A 14458-nucleotide genomic window follows, 5' to 3' on the forward strand; every position below is an offset into this window, starting at 1 on the left:
GGGCTCAAAGACCCTTTGTCTGGCGTGTCTTAGACGAAGGTCCTTGCTCAGATAGGGGAATATCTCTGGGGTCTGTCCCTCCAATCTGAGATTCTAGAATTCTGTGAACGAACGGGCTGATGCCGCAGGCTGCTCGTGTCAGCTAAAGCCCCTGTCTCCGTCCTGTCTGTCATCTCTACAATAGCTACTGGTCACACTCATTAATGCGGGGATTAAGGTGTGGAGTCACCCATTTCCAGACCAGGCCCGACATAGGGCCAGACAAAAGACTTACAGACCTTTTTCCTGTTGGGATTTAGAAAGACTATAAGTCAGTTGTATTAGAAACATGGGGCAGTTTTTATAAATGAAACATGAGCTTGTCAGAAATCTTTTTCCTCATCCAAGAACACAAATCTGAGGGATCATGGGATTTGGAACACAGTGCCTGACCCAGAACATTTAATAAATGCCAGCCGTTGGAAGGGATATCAAAAATGATCTAGTCCAGACCTTTCGTTTTACAGATGAGGAAACTGAGGCTTCATAGCGGAGAAGGAACCTGCTCAGAGTCACATAGATATTAAAAGTCAGAGCTGGGATTCCTCTTCAGACCAAGGATCACAGATCTCATGCTGTTCTATTGCTTCTTCCCAATACATGAAGCTTTAGGAACTCACACCAAATGGAAATTAACTTCTTTTTTTTAGTTGTCTAGAAATAAAGGAGTATAAAATATATGTGTAGGTTACATATATAATATATTTAGATTTACTATGTGTAATTAAATAGGAGTGGATGGGGATGGGTGGGTGAAAAAGTGAGGAGTCCAAGATCACGACATTATGGAGCAAAGGAAAAGAAAACTGGATTTGAAGCCACAAATCCTATGGGTTTTACTTAGTATAATTTTACGTCATTGAAAAGGCTCTTCCTTTTGTTTATCTGTAAAATGAAGCAGTGGATCAGCTGGCCTCTAAATTCTAAATTCTGTCCAGTTCTAAATCTCTGGGTCTATGTGACTTTCTCTTCCCGGACCCTCATCTGTAGAGTGTGGGTGCTGATCTAGGTGGTCTCTACGGGTCTCTTCCAACCTTCCTAAGACAGCCCCCCTTCTCACACCAGCGAGCTTCATTCCGGGATAGAACTGACTTTCATCGTCTCCATTTTCCCCAATGGGTATGAGAACGCCAGAATCAGAGAGCGTGTCCCTGACTCGGTATTATCGTGGCTCACCAAATAGTGCTTAGTTCAATGTGCTGTGTCTGAGTTCTCCTGTGGTTCAGCACTGCAGCCCCATTACGGTCTCAGGAGCTTCCCTTTCTGAGTGGCCACTTGCACCTCCTTGCCTCAGAACTCTCGGGGTAGCCCTGAGCTGCTGGGGTGTCTATTATTGCTGTATGCACAAACCCTGCCCCCCAGTGTCTCCCCCCAATATCAACTGACCTGTTCCCATCTTCCCGGTATCAACTAACCAGCTGGTAATTAACTACAAGGGAATATTTGCTCCAAAAGTATAGCAAGGACAGAGGTCCTGATCCAGGGGGACACACTCTCTCCTGTGCACACGTTTGTTCACTGAGAAGAGTAGGATCAAGTGGAAAGTGGCTGGGACAGAATATTCTACCACACCCCAAACCCAAGGTGAGAGGTGGATGTCCTGACCCTTTGCTGAGCACTCCCTGTCCGAGTGTAGTCTGTGGATGAGCTGCTCCTTTGCTTGGGTAACCCCAGTCCCGATGCCTATTGGTGTAGGGGACTCTCTCCCTATTGATGCAGATCAGTGCCCCCTGCCCACAATAAGTGGGGTGGAGTTGGAGAGAGAAGTGAGGCTTTCTTTCTCCTCTTCAAGCTTGAGAATCTCTGGAGTCTAATTTGGTACGGACTTGGATAAATATGTTTGTTCATTGTGGAACTGATATTTGGAGGCAAGGGAGCCAAACCTTGGGAATAAAGCTTTGGATCATCTTTCCCCCATTAAATCAGAAGATAGATTAAATCTGATAATCTTATCCCCTAAATTCATAATATTTAAGGGAACTGATAGATATTTCTAGCCTGGGACGTGTTCTCTCTCTCTTCTCTCTCTCTCCTCTCTTTCTCTTCTCTCTTTTCTTTCTCTCTTCTCTCTCTCTCTCTCTCTCTCTCTCTCTCTCTCTCTCTCTCTCTCTCCTCTCTTTCTCTTCTCTTCTCTCTCTCCTCTCTCTCTTCTCTCTCTCTCCTCTCTATTCTCTCTCTCTCTTCTCTCATTCTCTTTCTGTTTCTCTCTTTCTTTTTCTTTTTTTCTTTCTTTCTTTCTCAGAGTGGCTAAACTTCTGGCCCCCACTTCCTGTGTTATCTCTTGAAAGAAAATAAAGTCTTTCTTGAAAAGGTTTAGGGTAGAAGAGGTAGAGATATTTATTCTGCCATACAATTACCCCCTGTGCTATATGGGAGACAGTCCTTGTTAAAATCAGTTGAGCCTTCTCCTCAATGGACCCAACCACTCTTCTTAGGGAACCTCTGGTGGTTTCTCTGATTTTTGAAAATAAATACATACACACACACACACACACACACACACACACACACACACCCTAGAGGGCCATAATATTGAGCTTTTTATTGGTGGACTCTAAACCTGCCTTCTGTCATCATCAGTCCTTCCAATTCCTCACCACCACACAGCACCGACCATTCAGTCCCTCATGGCCAAAGCTCCACATCAGATCAACACCAGCAGGGACTGTTGCACACGCTCTGAAAACAGGGCCCTCACTGGCCAACCCCTGCCCCTGCACATTTTTGCTTCTTACCCTATTTGGCTACAAACTCCCCAAAAGGGTGAACTGTCTCTCATTTATCTGTGCATCTCCACCCTCTAACATAATGTCATGCACCAATAGGTACCTGATAAATGTACATTGGCCTGATTCAAGAAAAGCCACATGAGCAAAGAACTGGAAACTGAGGGGATGCTCATCCATTGGGGAATGACCAAACAAGTTGTGCCGTGTATTGTAATAGAAATCTCTGTACTATGAGAAATGGCGAGCAGGATGGGGAGAAGTATATGAACTCCTGCTAAGTGAAGGGAGCAGAACCAGGAAAACACTGTGTACAGTAACAGCAATGTCATGCAATGTTCACTGTGAATGATCAGCTATTCTCAGTAATATAATGACCCAAGATAATTCCAAAGGACTTAGGATAAAATCATATCCACCTCTTGAAAAAACAATTGCTGGCATCTGAAGGCAGGGCAAAGCATATGATTTTTTAGCTTTATTTTTCTTGATGTGAGAGAGAGGAGAGTCTGTGTTTTCTATTACAATATGGCTAATATGAAAATGTTTCACATGACTGCACATGCCTAATCTAGATCATCTCAAAGAAGAAGAGAGAATTTTTTCCTCTTTCTATATTTTAATTGTTTATTAAAGCTTTTTTATTTTCAAAACATATGCATGGATAATTTTTTAACATTGACCCTTGCAAAACCTTGTGTTCCAAATTTCTCCTCTTCCCTATTCCTGTCATTTAGACAAATAATCCAACATTTATTAAACATGTACAATACTTGTATACATCTTTTCACAATTATCATGCTGCACAAGGAAAATCAGATCAAAAAGGGAAAAAATCAGAAAGAAAGCAAAATGCAAGCAAACAACAACAAAAAGAGTGAGAATGTCATGTTGTGATCCACACTCAGTTCCCACAATCCTCTCTCTGGGTGTAGCTGGCTTGCTCCATCACAAGACCATTGGAACTGGCTTCAATCAGAAAAACAGAATTTTAAAAAATAAATAAATGTTAAAAATATATTTACGTGTAATTGTGAAAAAAGAAAATATTTTTCCAAAGAAAAGAAAAGCCACCTAAAGTCAGAGTGAGTCACTTCCAGTCAGAAAGAAGGGAGGGCCTTTTCCTTGGAACTTAGCAGTTTATCTTTCTATCAAGGACACTCCTCTGGCTCATCTCCATTCAAGTGCCTCAAAATCTTCACAATCTGAGGTTACTAATGGACGCTTGACTTAAAAAATAAACTTTTTTTAGTGCTTTTAGGTCTGGTGACTCCATCAAAGTGGAAAGTGAAAGTAGCACCCAAAAGGAGACTGATGCTAGGGGAAGGAGAGCTCACAAAGCCAGCAATGGCAGGTCTGAGGTTTGGGTCTCATGCTAACTCAGCTGAGATCTCTCATCACCACAAGGCAGAGCCAGGGCTCTGGCTGCAAACTGAACCCGAGTGAGAATTATGGAAGTCACTCAATTGTTGGTATGGGGGGGGAAGGTGGGGCGGGGAGGTGGGGTAGGAGGAGGAGGATGGGACATGGCCATGGTGGAAGAACCCCAGACCCAGCAAAACTAACAGTGGGCAAGACGCAGAGGGAAGGGAGAGAGCAGGGAAGCTCGGGAGCGCGGGCCCATGATGCCATCTGCTAGTTCCTATGTGAGCTAATTATTGCTAACAAGTGCTAAGGACTGTCATTGTTATATCTCTCAGGCAGCCCAAGTGCCTCTGGCCATATTTTTGCCGCTCTGTGTCTGTGTCATAGATTTTTAAACATCCAATTGTAGACTTCACTTTTGTCCTTATTAAATTTGATCTTTTTGATTTGACGTTAGTCTGTCCAGACTTTTTGGTTGTTAAAATGTTCCATAAAAGCTGTTATCCCCTTCCTACACGCTTTGTGTCGTCTGGGAAATTAATACACCTGCTTTTGTCCAAGTCACTGACAGAAATACTCCCCAGCACGAGACCAGTCATTTCTGAGACCTTCCATGAGAGGGAGCCTCTCTCCAAATGAATCTCAACCTATCCATGACTCTGTGTGTTGAGTCTTTCGGCCAGGCCCAAAGTCACACAACTTCCGCGCTGCCCCGAGCCCGTAGCTCTCTAGCCTGTTCCCAGGACTGAATGAGCGTCTGGTTCACTTTAGTGACAGCTACACTGACTATGTCTTCAGCCTTCCCCTAATGGAGGAGTTCCCTCTCCTGGCAGGGAAGGAAATGAGGTTATTAATAGACCGATCTAGGTGAAGTTGGTGCTTTGTCATTGCTGCTGCCTAGTCCTTCCCTTTGCTATCATGGGAGCTTAACTTTCACCAGGAATAAGTCATGGTCAGCGTGGAGTTTGTAACATCTGCTCTCTTCCCTTCCCAGAGACTGGGTGACGGTCGCATTGCTCCCACCCCGTGTCATTTCTCCCAGGAGCCGCGGTTTGTCAAAGCTCTCCCTGCTCCCAGGCTCTCTCCTGCTCTTCTGCATCTCCCACTGGCCACCGTCTCTCTAAGTCCCAGGTCTGCCAGTCTCCCTGCCTCCAGAACAAGAGACAGACTCTTCTGGCTGACAGTTACCCCCCCCTTCTCGCTCCAGCCAGATCGTTCTGGTTTCTATTCTGCCACAGGCCCCTGTGTTTACATGGCATTTCGCTGAGATTTTAATTATGATCTAATAATGATCCAGACTCCGCTGCTCCTGCTACTGTGCCTTCGGCGGAGCCGGCTTCTCCTCCTGGAGTGCTCGCCCTGCTGTGAGGCTCAGCCCAAGAGCCACCTCTCCCATGCAGCCTGAAGTCCTTCTCTCCTGCAGCACCCGCTTAACTTAGGGTGAGAATCCCCATCTCCCTGACTCCAATCTCAGTTCTGCCCACACCTAGCAGAACGTGGATGCTCTGAGAGCCATGGCCCGGAACCCAGCGAGCGTGCAAGAAATGTTTGCTGGCCGTGCACTGAGAGTGCAAAAAGAAAAGATAGAGAAAGGAAGGAGGGAGGGAGGGAGGGAGGGAGGAAGGGAGGAAGGGAGGGAGGGATGGAGGAAGGAAGGGAGGAGGAGGGAAGGAGGAGGGAGGGAGGAGGAAGGGAGGGAGGGAGGGAGAGAGGGAGGAGGAGGGAGGGAGGAAGGAAGGGAGGAGGAAGGAGGAAGGAAGGAAGGAAGGAAGGAAGGAAGGAGGAAGGAAGGAAGGGGGAGGGAAAAGGAAAAGGAAGGGAGGAAGGGGGAGGAGGGAGGAGGGGGAAAGGGGAAGGAAAAGGGGGGGGGAGGGAGGGGGAAAAGGGAAAAGGGGGAAAGGAAGGAAGGAAGGGAGGAGGGAGGGAGGGAAGGAAGGGGAAGGAAGGAGGGGAGGGAGGAGGAAGGAAGGGGAAGGAGGGAGGGGGAAGGAGGAGGGAGGGAGGAGGAAGGAAGGAAGGAAGGAAGGAAGGAGGGAGGAGGGAGGAAGGAAGGAAGGAAGGGAGGAGGAAGGAAGGAAGGAAGGAAAGGAAGGAAGGAAGGAAGGAGGAGGGGAGGAGGAAGGAAGGAAAGGGGGGGGGGAAGGAAGGAAGGAGGAGGAAGGAAGGAAGGAAGGAAGGAAGGAAGGAAGGGAGGAAGGAAGGAAGGAAGGGAGGAGGAAGGAGGGAGGAAGGAAGGAAGGAGGGAGGGAGGGAGGGAAGGAAGGAGGGAGGAAGGAGGGGAGGGAGGGAGGGAGAGGAGGGGGAGGGAGGAAGGAAGGAGGGGAGGGAGGAGGGCCCGGTCGGGGGTGTTTGGGTCCCTGGTTCCCCAGTTTGCCTTGCCTCCGAACTCCGAGTCCCCGGGCGGCAGGAAACGGCCCTCAGGGGCCTCGGATGAAAACCGGCTCCGGGAGCGCAGCCTGGGCCTGGGAAAAGTGGGGCGGCAGCGCCATCTGGCGGGCGCGGAGCAGGCCTCCGCCCCGAGCTCAGGGAGCTGGGCGGAGCGGGAGGCGGGGCCCGGGCGCCCGCTCTGGCCCTCCCGGAGGACCCTGGGACCGGCCGTGAGCCGGGGAGGCGGGGCCCGGGCGCCCGCGGACCCCCCCCCCCACCAGGGGGCGCTGCGCTCTGGGGCCCGCCCGGCTGTGGGGACCCTGGGCCCGGCCGAGGCTGCGCTTCCCGAGGCCCCCGGCGTCCGGCCTGGCTCGGGCCCTTGTGGCCCCGAGAACCCCGCAGCGCGGGCCCGGACGCGCGTCAGAGCCGCGGGGAAGGGAGGAAGGGAGAGCCCCGCCTCCTGCGGGGCCGCTCGTGCGTTGTTTCTGCGCGTTGTGAGAGACCCGGGGTTCGGACCGGTGTTTGTGGGTGAGCGGGGCTCTCGGCCGTCTCAGGCACAGTCCGGCGTGATGCCTTAAGGCTCCTGGACAGGGCCATTGAGAGGGTGCGCGTCTAAGGAGCGCCTGACACCTCCCTCTGTGTGACTCTCTCTCGGTCTCTCTTTCCCTTGTCTCTCCTCTCTCTCTCTCCCTCTCTCTCTCTCTGTCTCTGTCTCTCTGTTTCTCTCTCTCCTCTCTTCCCTTGTCTCTCCTCTCTCTCTCTCTCCTCTATCTCTCTGTCTCTGTCTCTGTCTCTCTGTTTCTCTCTCTCCTCTCTCTCTTTCCCTTGTCTCTCCTCTCTCTCTCTCTCCTCTATCTCTCTGTCTCTGTCTCTGTCTCTCTCTCTGTTTCTCTCTCTTCTCTCTCTCTTTCCCTTGTCTCTCCTCTCTCTCTCTCTCCTCTATCTCTCTGTCTCTCTCTGTCTCTGTCTCTCTGTTTCTCTCTCTTCTCTCTCTCTTTCCCTTGTCTCTCCTCTCTTTCTCTCTCCTCTATCTCTCTGTCTCTCCTCTATCTCTCTGTCTCTCTCTCTGTTTCTCTCTCTGTCTCTCTCTCTCTTTCCCTTGTCTCTCCTCTCTCTCTCTCCTCTATCTCTCTGTCTCTGCCCTGATCTGTCTCTGTCTCTTCCTTCTCTTTACAAACACGAGCTTCCGTCTCCATTTCGGGGCTGCTGCACCTAAATCCACGGCGTCATTGGTGGATGTTTCTTACCCCCTCCTCTCAATTTATGATCCTCCCTTTCTGAGATGGGGAAGATGTAATGGATGCAGAGAAGAGGGGAAAAAGAAATCGTTTTCAGAGAGCCCTGAGAGCTCTAACTAATCAGTCCTTCTTCAAGTGTCTTGTCCCCGCTCCACAGTTCTGAGAAGTCACACTTAGGGACGCACTTGGGACGGAAAGACTTGTTGACTGAGTTGACAAAAGACCTGGCTCCCCCCGGCACATTACCTCCCCCCTCTCTAATTCTCCTGACAGAACTAATGGACTCTTCTCTCCCTAGATCTTATTAGCGCCAGGTGGTCCTTTCTCCGACTCCTACAATTGAAGTGGAGAACCTGGACCTCATTAGCCATTAATGAGCACCTAGTAGATACTGGCTTTTGCCCGTAATGGGCTCCGCTCCAATCTGCCAGAAAACTGAAGGGTCTGCAAAGCCTTAATAAGACAAGATCATGTGTCCGTTTCTCCTCTTCAGTTTCTGCCCTATTCCAGGGACTCTTTTGTTTGACGATTGAATGGGAATGAAAAAGAATATCAAAGTAGGGCCTTCTGATCCCCCCCTCTGCCCCTTCCACATGTCTTAGGCCTGTTCAAGGTGTTAATGATAACAAATAAAGCCTAACTATCACCCTGCAGTCAGAAAACAGCTATGGCCCAACTCGATGTTTTAGGAGATTTTCCTCATTCGTTTTGGTTTCAAAGTCCATATTCAGGAAACTTCAGAAAGATGTATATGATGTTTGGTGGCCCCAACTCTTATTCCTGCAGATCATCATTTCCATGTCTTCCCTACTAGAAAACTGGACTCTGTCCCTACAGCCCTCCTGGACTTTGAGGAGTCAGCTTTGGTCTTAAACTGACCAGAACTTCCTGGCCATGTCTGAGCCACGTCAGCTTGTCTTCCCCTTATTAGACTGAGCTTCTTAAAGATTAGGGGCTCACTGGTATTTGTGTCCCCAGGACCTGAAACAGTTCCTGGTACATACTCAGTCCTTAATAAATGTCTTATCTCTTTCTTCCTTTCTTTTCCTTTCTTCCTCTCTCTTTTTTATTTTTTCTTTCCTTTCTCACTCCCTCCTTTTCTCCTTCCTTCCTCTGTTTATTTCCATCCTTCCTCTCTTTATTTCCATCCCTTCTTTCTTTTTTCTCCTTCCTTTTCTTTCTTTTTTCTTCCTACTTTCTGTCTTTCTTTTTCTTTTTTTCTTTCTTTCTTTTCTTTCTTTCTGTCTGTCTGTCTTTGTTTCTTTCCTTCTCTCTTTCTTCCCTTCTTCCCATCTATCTATGGCACCTTTGGGATATTGAGAATGATTTCCCACTTGTATAAGAGGACACTTACTCCAATTTGCCCTTCCTGATAGGTCATATAGAAGAAGACTTCTTAAACTTTTCCCACTCATGACACCTTTGCACCTGAGAAATTTTACATGACCTTGAGTATATATTATATAAAATAAGTATTCCAACCAAATATTTACTGATAATAAATCATAATTTTGCAACCCCATCATTAAGTTATGAGACTGTGGAGGTCCCAAACCTTAGTTTAAAAAGTTGGGATATAGAGCATGTTCAGATATAGCCTGCGTGGCTCTATTATTACACATAAACTTTAGAGATTCAGTTTCTAGCCATAAGTGATTAAGAGGTGTGTGCTGCATGATGGTAAAAACAAAAGTCTTCACTATATCTATAAAGCTGAAGATATTCAGGAACCAAAACTGAGTGATTGTGGATAGCATTTTCCATAATGAATTTTTTTGTAGTTGTCTTGGATCATTGTATTTCAGAAAAGAGCTAAATTTTTCATGATGAACACACAGTGTGGCTGTTACTATGTACAGTGTCTTGATTCTGCTCATTTCATTTTGCATCAGTACATATCTATCCAAGTTTTTCTGAAATTCACTTGTACCTTATAGCCCAATAATATACCATTACATTCATATACCACAGCTTTTTCAGTCATTCCACAACATCACCTCAATTTCCAATTTTTTGTCACTACAAAAAGCTGCTATAAATATTTTTGTGTATGTAGTCTTTTCTCCTTTATTTTTATGATTTATCTGAGACACAGACCTAGTAGTGGTATTACTAAATCAAAAGTTATATGTGGTTGACCTTTGGATATAGTTCCAAACTGATCTCCAGAATGGTTGGATCAGTTCATTACTCCACCGAGAGTGTATTAGTGTTCAAATTGTCTCATATTCTCTCCAACATCCTTAATTTCCTTTTCCATCATATTAGCCATTTTGAAAGATGATACCTCAGAGTTGTTTTAATTTATACTTCTCTAATCCAAATTGATTTAGAGCATTTCTTCATTTGCTTATGGATAACTCTGATCTCTTCATCTGAAAACTATACATACCTTTTGATCATCATTTGGGAATTGGCTTGTATTTTTATCAATTTGACTCAGTTATTTTCAGAAATTTCAGAAATCAGACCTTTATCACAGACACTTATTGTAAAGATTATTTCCCAGTTTACTGCTTTCCTTATAATTTTGGTTGTATTGCTTTTGTTTGCACAAAACATTTTAATTTAATATAATCAAAATTATCTATTTTATATTTTGCAATGCACTCTATCTCATTTGGTCATAAATTCTTCTCTTCTCCATATATCCAACAGGTAGATTATTCCTTGCTTATGATGTCACCCTTTTTATCTAAATCATGTACCTATTTTGACTTTATCTTGGAATATGGTGTGACATGTTGATCTATACCTACTTTCTGGCATATTGTTCTCCAAGTTTCCCAGGAGTTTGTTAAACACTGAGTTCTCATTCCAGAGGCTAAGGTCTTTGGGTTTAACATACACTAGGCTGCTATAGTAATTTACTACAATGTCTAGTATAACTAATCTATTTCACTTATCCACCACTCTATGTTTTAACTGATACAATATAGTTTTGATAATTACTACTTTATGATAATTTGAAATCTGGTACTGCTAGATCCTTTGCTTTGCACTTTTTTTCCTTTACTTCCCTTGAAATTCTTGACCTTTTCTTTTTCCAGATGAATTATATTATTTTTCTAGCTCTATAAAATAATTTTGGTTGTTTGATTGATATAGCACTGAATAAGTAGACTGATTTAGATATAATTGTCATTGTTATCATATTAGATCGCCTGCCCATGAGCAATTGATATTTTTCCAGTTGTTTAGCTCTAAGTTTATTTGTGTGAAAAGTGTTTTGTAATTGTGTTAATATAGTTCCTAATAGAGTTTGGGTTTCTCTTAGCAGATAGACTCACAAGTATTTCATATTGATTATAGTTCTTTTAAATGAAAATTATCTTTAGATATCTTGCTACTTCATTTTGTAATGTGTAGAAAAGTTGATGATTTATTTGAGTTTATTTTATATCCTGCAATTATTGTCACTTCTATTTGTTAATTATTGTTTTATGTTATATATTATGTGTTATTATTTCAAGTAGCTTTCTAGTTGATCCTCTAGAATTATCTACATATACCATCATATCATTTGCAAAGAGTCATAATTAAATTTTCTCCTTGCTTATTCTAATTCCTTCAATTTTTCTTCTTTTATGGATATGGCTAGCATTTCTAGCATAATATTGAACAATAGTGCATTCATCCTTGCTTCATCCTCATCTTACTGGGAAGACTTTTAGTTTGTCCTCTTATAAGTAATGCTTGCAGGTGGTTTTAGGCAGATACTACTTATCATTTCAAGGAAAGCTCTTTTTATCCCTGTGCTCTCTAATGTTTTTAACAGAAATGGACATATAATTTGTCAAAAAAAAACTTTTTCAGCATCTATTAAAATAATATGATTTCTATTGACTTTGTTACTAATATGGTCCACTATGCTGACAGTTTCCCTGATATTGAACCAATTGTACATTAGTCAAATGGTGATCTTTTAAGTCTGGAAGCTCTATTGGAAGTCCCAACTGAAGTTTCACCAGCACCCAGTAATCAAGGTCCAATGGCGTCAAAGCTGTAGTGGCTACAAAAAGAGGAAACATCTACAACCTAATGTGGACAGACATTTCCAATGGTGGCCAGAGGCATTAACAGTGGCTGTCAGAACTACAGAGGCTGATGCAAAACAAAAGTGTACATAGAAGTGGAAAGGCTACAGCTTCAGAAACTGAGTCATCTTTTGATGGAGAGCTACCCCTAAAGGCAACATTAGCAGGACTCCCTGAAAGGTTAAAAAGAGAACTTCTAGTGATCAGAGGCTTAAAGTCTACCCTGTTGTTCCACATAGATTTCATATATATGGTCCTCTTTGGGTTCTTTTTTTTTAATACATTTTTTTTCTTTTTCCAAATACATGAAAAGATAGTTTTCAGCATTCAGTTTTCCAAAACTTTGTGTTCCAATTTTTTCTACCTCTCTCCCTCCCTTCCCCCATCCTACCCAGCAAGCAATCTGATATAGCTTCAACGTGTGCAGTTCTTCTAAACCTATTTCCCTCTCCTTGGGTTCTTCAGAGGGTATTCACGCTCTGTTGTCGGCAGACGGATTTCCCTGACCCTAACCGAATGGTGTCCAAGAATGAGTCTTTATCTGAGACCATTCCCTGGAGTGGGTCTTCTTGACCTGTAGTCATCTTTAACTGTCCCAGCTCCTCAGCATTTCCCCTAAAAACTGGAGGGAAGCAGATTGCAACGGCCCCCTCTGGGGACTCCAAACGGGAAAAACAAGTTCCCCATTCGGGGAGCGCTATAAATCTTTCAAGGAACCGCAGCAGAAAGATGTGTTTAGCAATCCCACAATCTGTCTGCGAGGGTCTCGGAGGGCACGGGGTCCAGAAGTCCTACAACGGTTCTCAGAAAAGCTTTGCGTTCTTTCTTTAAAGAGCTCCGGTGATGGCGGAGTCGCGCCCGGGCAGACTGAAAGGGCAAGCAGAGAGCAATAACTGACACGTCTAGTGCTTGTTGTGCTGTGCTAACACTTTTGCAGTCATTTTCTCATCTTCCCAACAACCCGATGAGGTAGGTTCTATTATTGTCCCTATTTTACAGTTGAGGAAACTGAGGTAGATGGGAGGTAAAGGACCTGCTTCGGGTCCCACATACAGCAAGTGTCTGAGACTAGATGGGAGCCCGATTAGGTATCGCCGAATGAATTAACCACAGCTCCCAGAGGCGCCGAGGGCGGATCCCCAGCGTCCCAACAGGACACTCCTTCAGCCAAGAAGGTCCCCGGAGCCCCGCCTCGCGGGCAGAAGGCCCTCGTGCCCCGCCAGCCGCTCCAGGATGGCTCCTGGACACGCTACCTGCAGGCAGGTGCCGCTCCAGGTGTTGCTCTCTGCTGCCCCCCTCGGGAGCCTCAGGTGAGCCCTCAACCGCATCAACTGTAGTACTGCGGTCTCACCACAAGGGGAGTAAAGTTTTCAACGCGTTCCGCCATCTGTGGATTAACCCAATGCATTGAGTTCTCCAAGTCAGGCAGAAGGTCCAGTCTAACCATGAATGCTGTGCCCAATTATGGCCTCTAGGTGGCAGTGGGGGACGGAGTGCCAGAGGGAGTCAGGAAGACTCCTCTCCCAGAGTTCAAATCCGGCCCCGGATCCTTCCTAATTGTGTGACCCTGGACAGATCCCTTGATCTTATTTGTCTCAGTTTACTCATGAACTAGAGAAAGAAATGGCAAAAACACTCCAATATCCTCGCCAAGAAAACTCCAAATGGGGTCACAAGACTCAATGGGACTGGAAGGATGAACAACAAAGTGCCCCATAGTAGACATCCTCTGTCCACCTTATTCCCATGAGCCACTGAGCGGACTTACAGCCGACATTAACTGCCGCCCAGTTTCAGTATCACGGGAGTCTCCATCACACACTCCGTGTCCACGAGAAGTGGCGGGTCTTTGTGGCCCAGAAGAGAGAGGGAGGCCGGGGACTGGTTTGGTGGTCAGAGGGCCTGGCTTTAACTCTTCCGTGTATGATTCGGCTTCGGGTTTCTCTTCCTTCTTGTCAAATCTGAAGGGACTCAGCAAAATGCAGCAGCCGTCTATGGGAGCAGTGACTGACGGGAGCAGGTGAGACTCACTACCATGAGGTCGGGCTAAGGGATCTCCAAGACACCTTCCAGCCCTATGTGTGAGAGCCTAACTTGTTTGGGAGTCAAGAATAGCCCAGTCCTCTCTATGCCAGCATAATCAATACCAAGTTCTTCAGAGAGATCTTGAGAGAGTCCTTGTACCATCTTCTGATGTTTGAGTGAGTGCTTGCCTTGGGCTGGTTCTCTAAAATAGTCTCTTAGGAAATTGTCTGTTTGGCATTCAGCTACAGGAGTGGCCCATTGGGGCTGAATTCTCTGTTTTGTTTAGGCATTTGGGGTTAAGTGACTTGCCCAGGGTCACATAGCCAGGAAGTGGTAAGTGTCTGAGACCAGATTTGAACTCAGCTCCTCCTGACCTCAGGACTGGTGCTCTATCCACTGTACCACCCAGCCTCTGCGATAGTTTGAATGCTTGCCACTCCAGCGATAGAAATGAGAAGGAGGGGAAGCTCCTCAATCTGCTGCACAGGAAATGATGACCTATAGGCTAGAAAGGTTACTAAGGGGAACCTTTGATATCTCCATTATTGTTCTTTTTACACATTTCACAGATGAAGAAAATGGCTCACAGCCATGGCCCTGCACCTTCCTCACCCACAGGCACACACTTTCTCAGTTCTTAGAAGAAAGGCAGGATCGGGAC

This window comes from Sarcophilus harrisii, chromosome 5 (assembly GCF_902635505.1).
Source record: "Sarcophilus harrisii chromosome 5, mSarHar1.11, whole genome shotgun sequence".
Classification (NCBI taxonomy): Eukaryota; Metazoa; Chordata; class Mammalia; order Dasyuromorphia; family Dasyuridae; genus Sarcophilus; species Sarcophilus harrisii.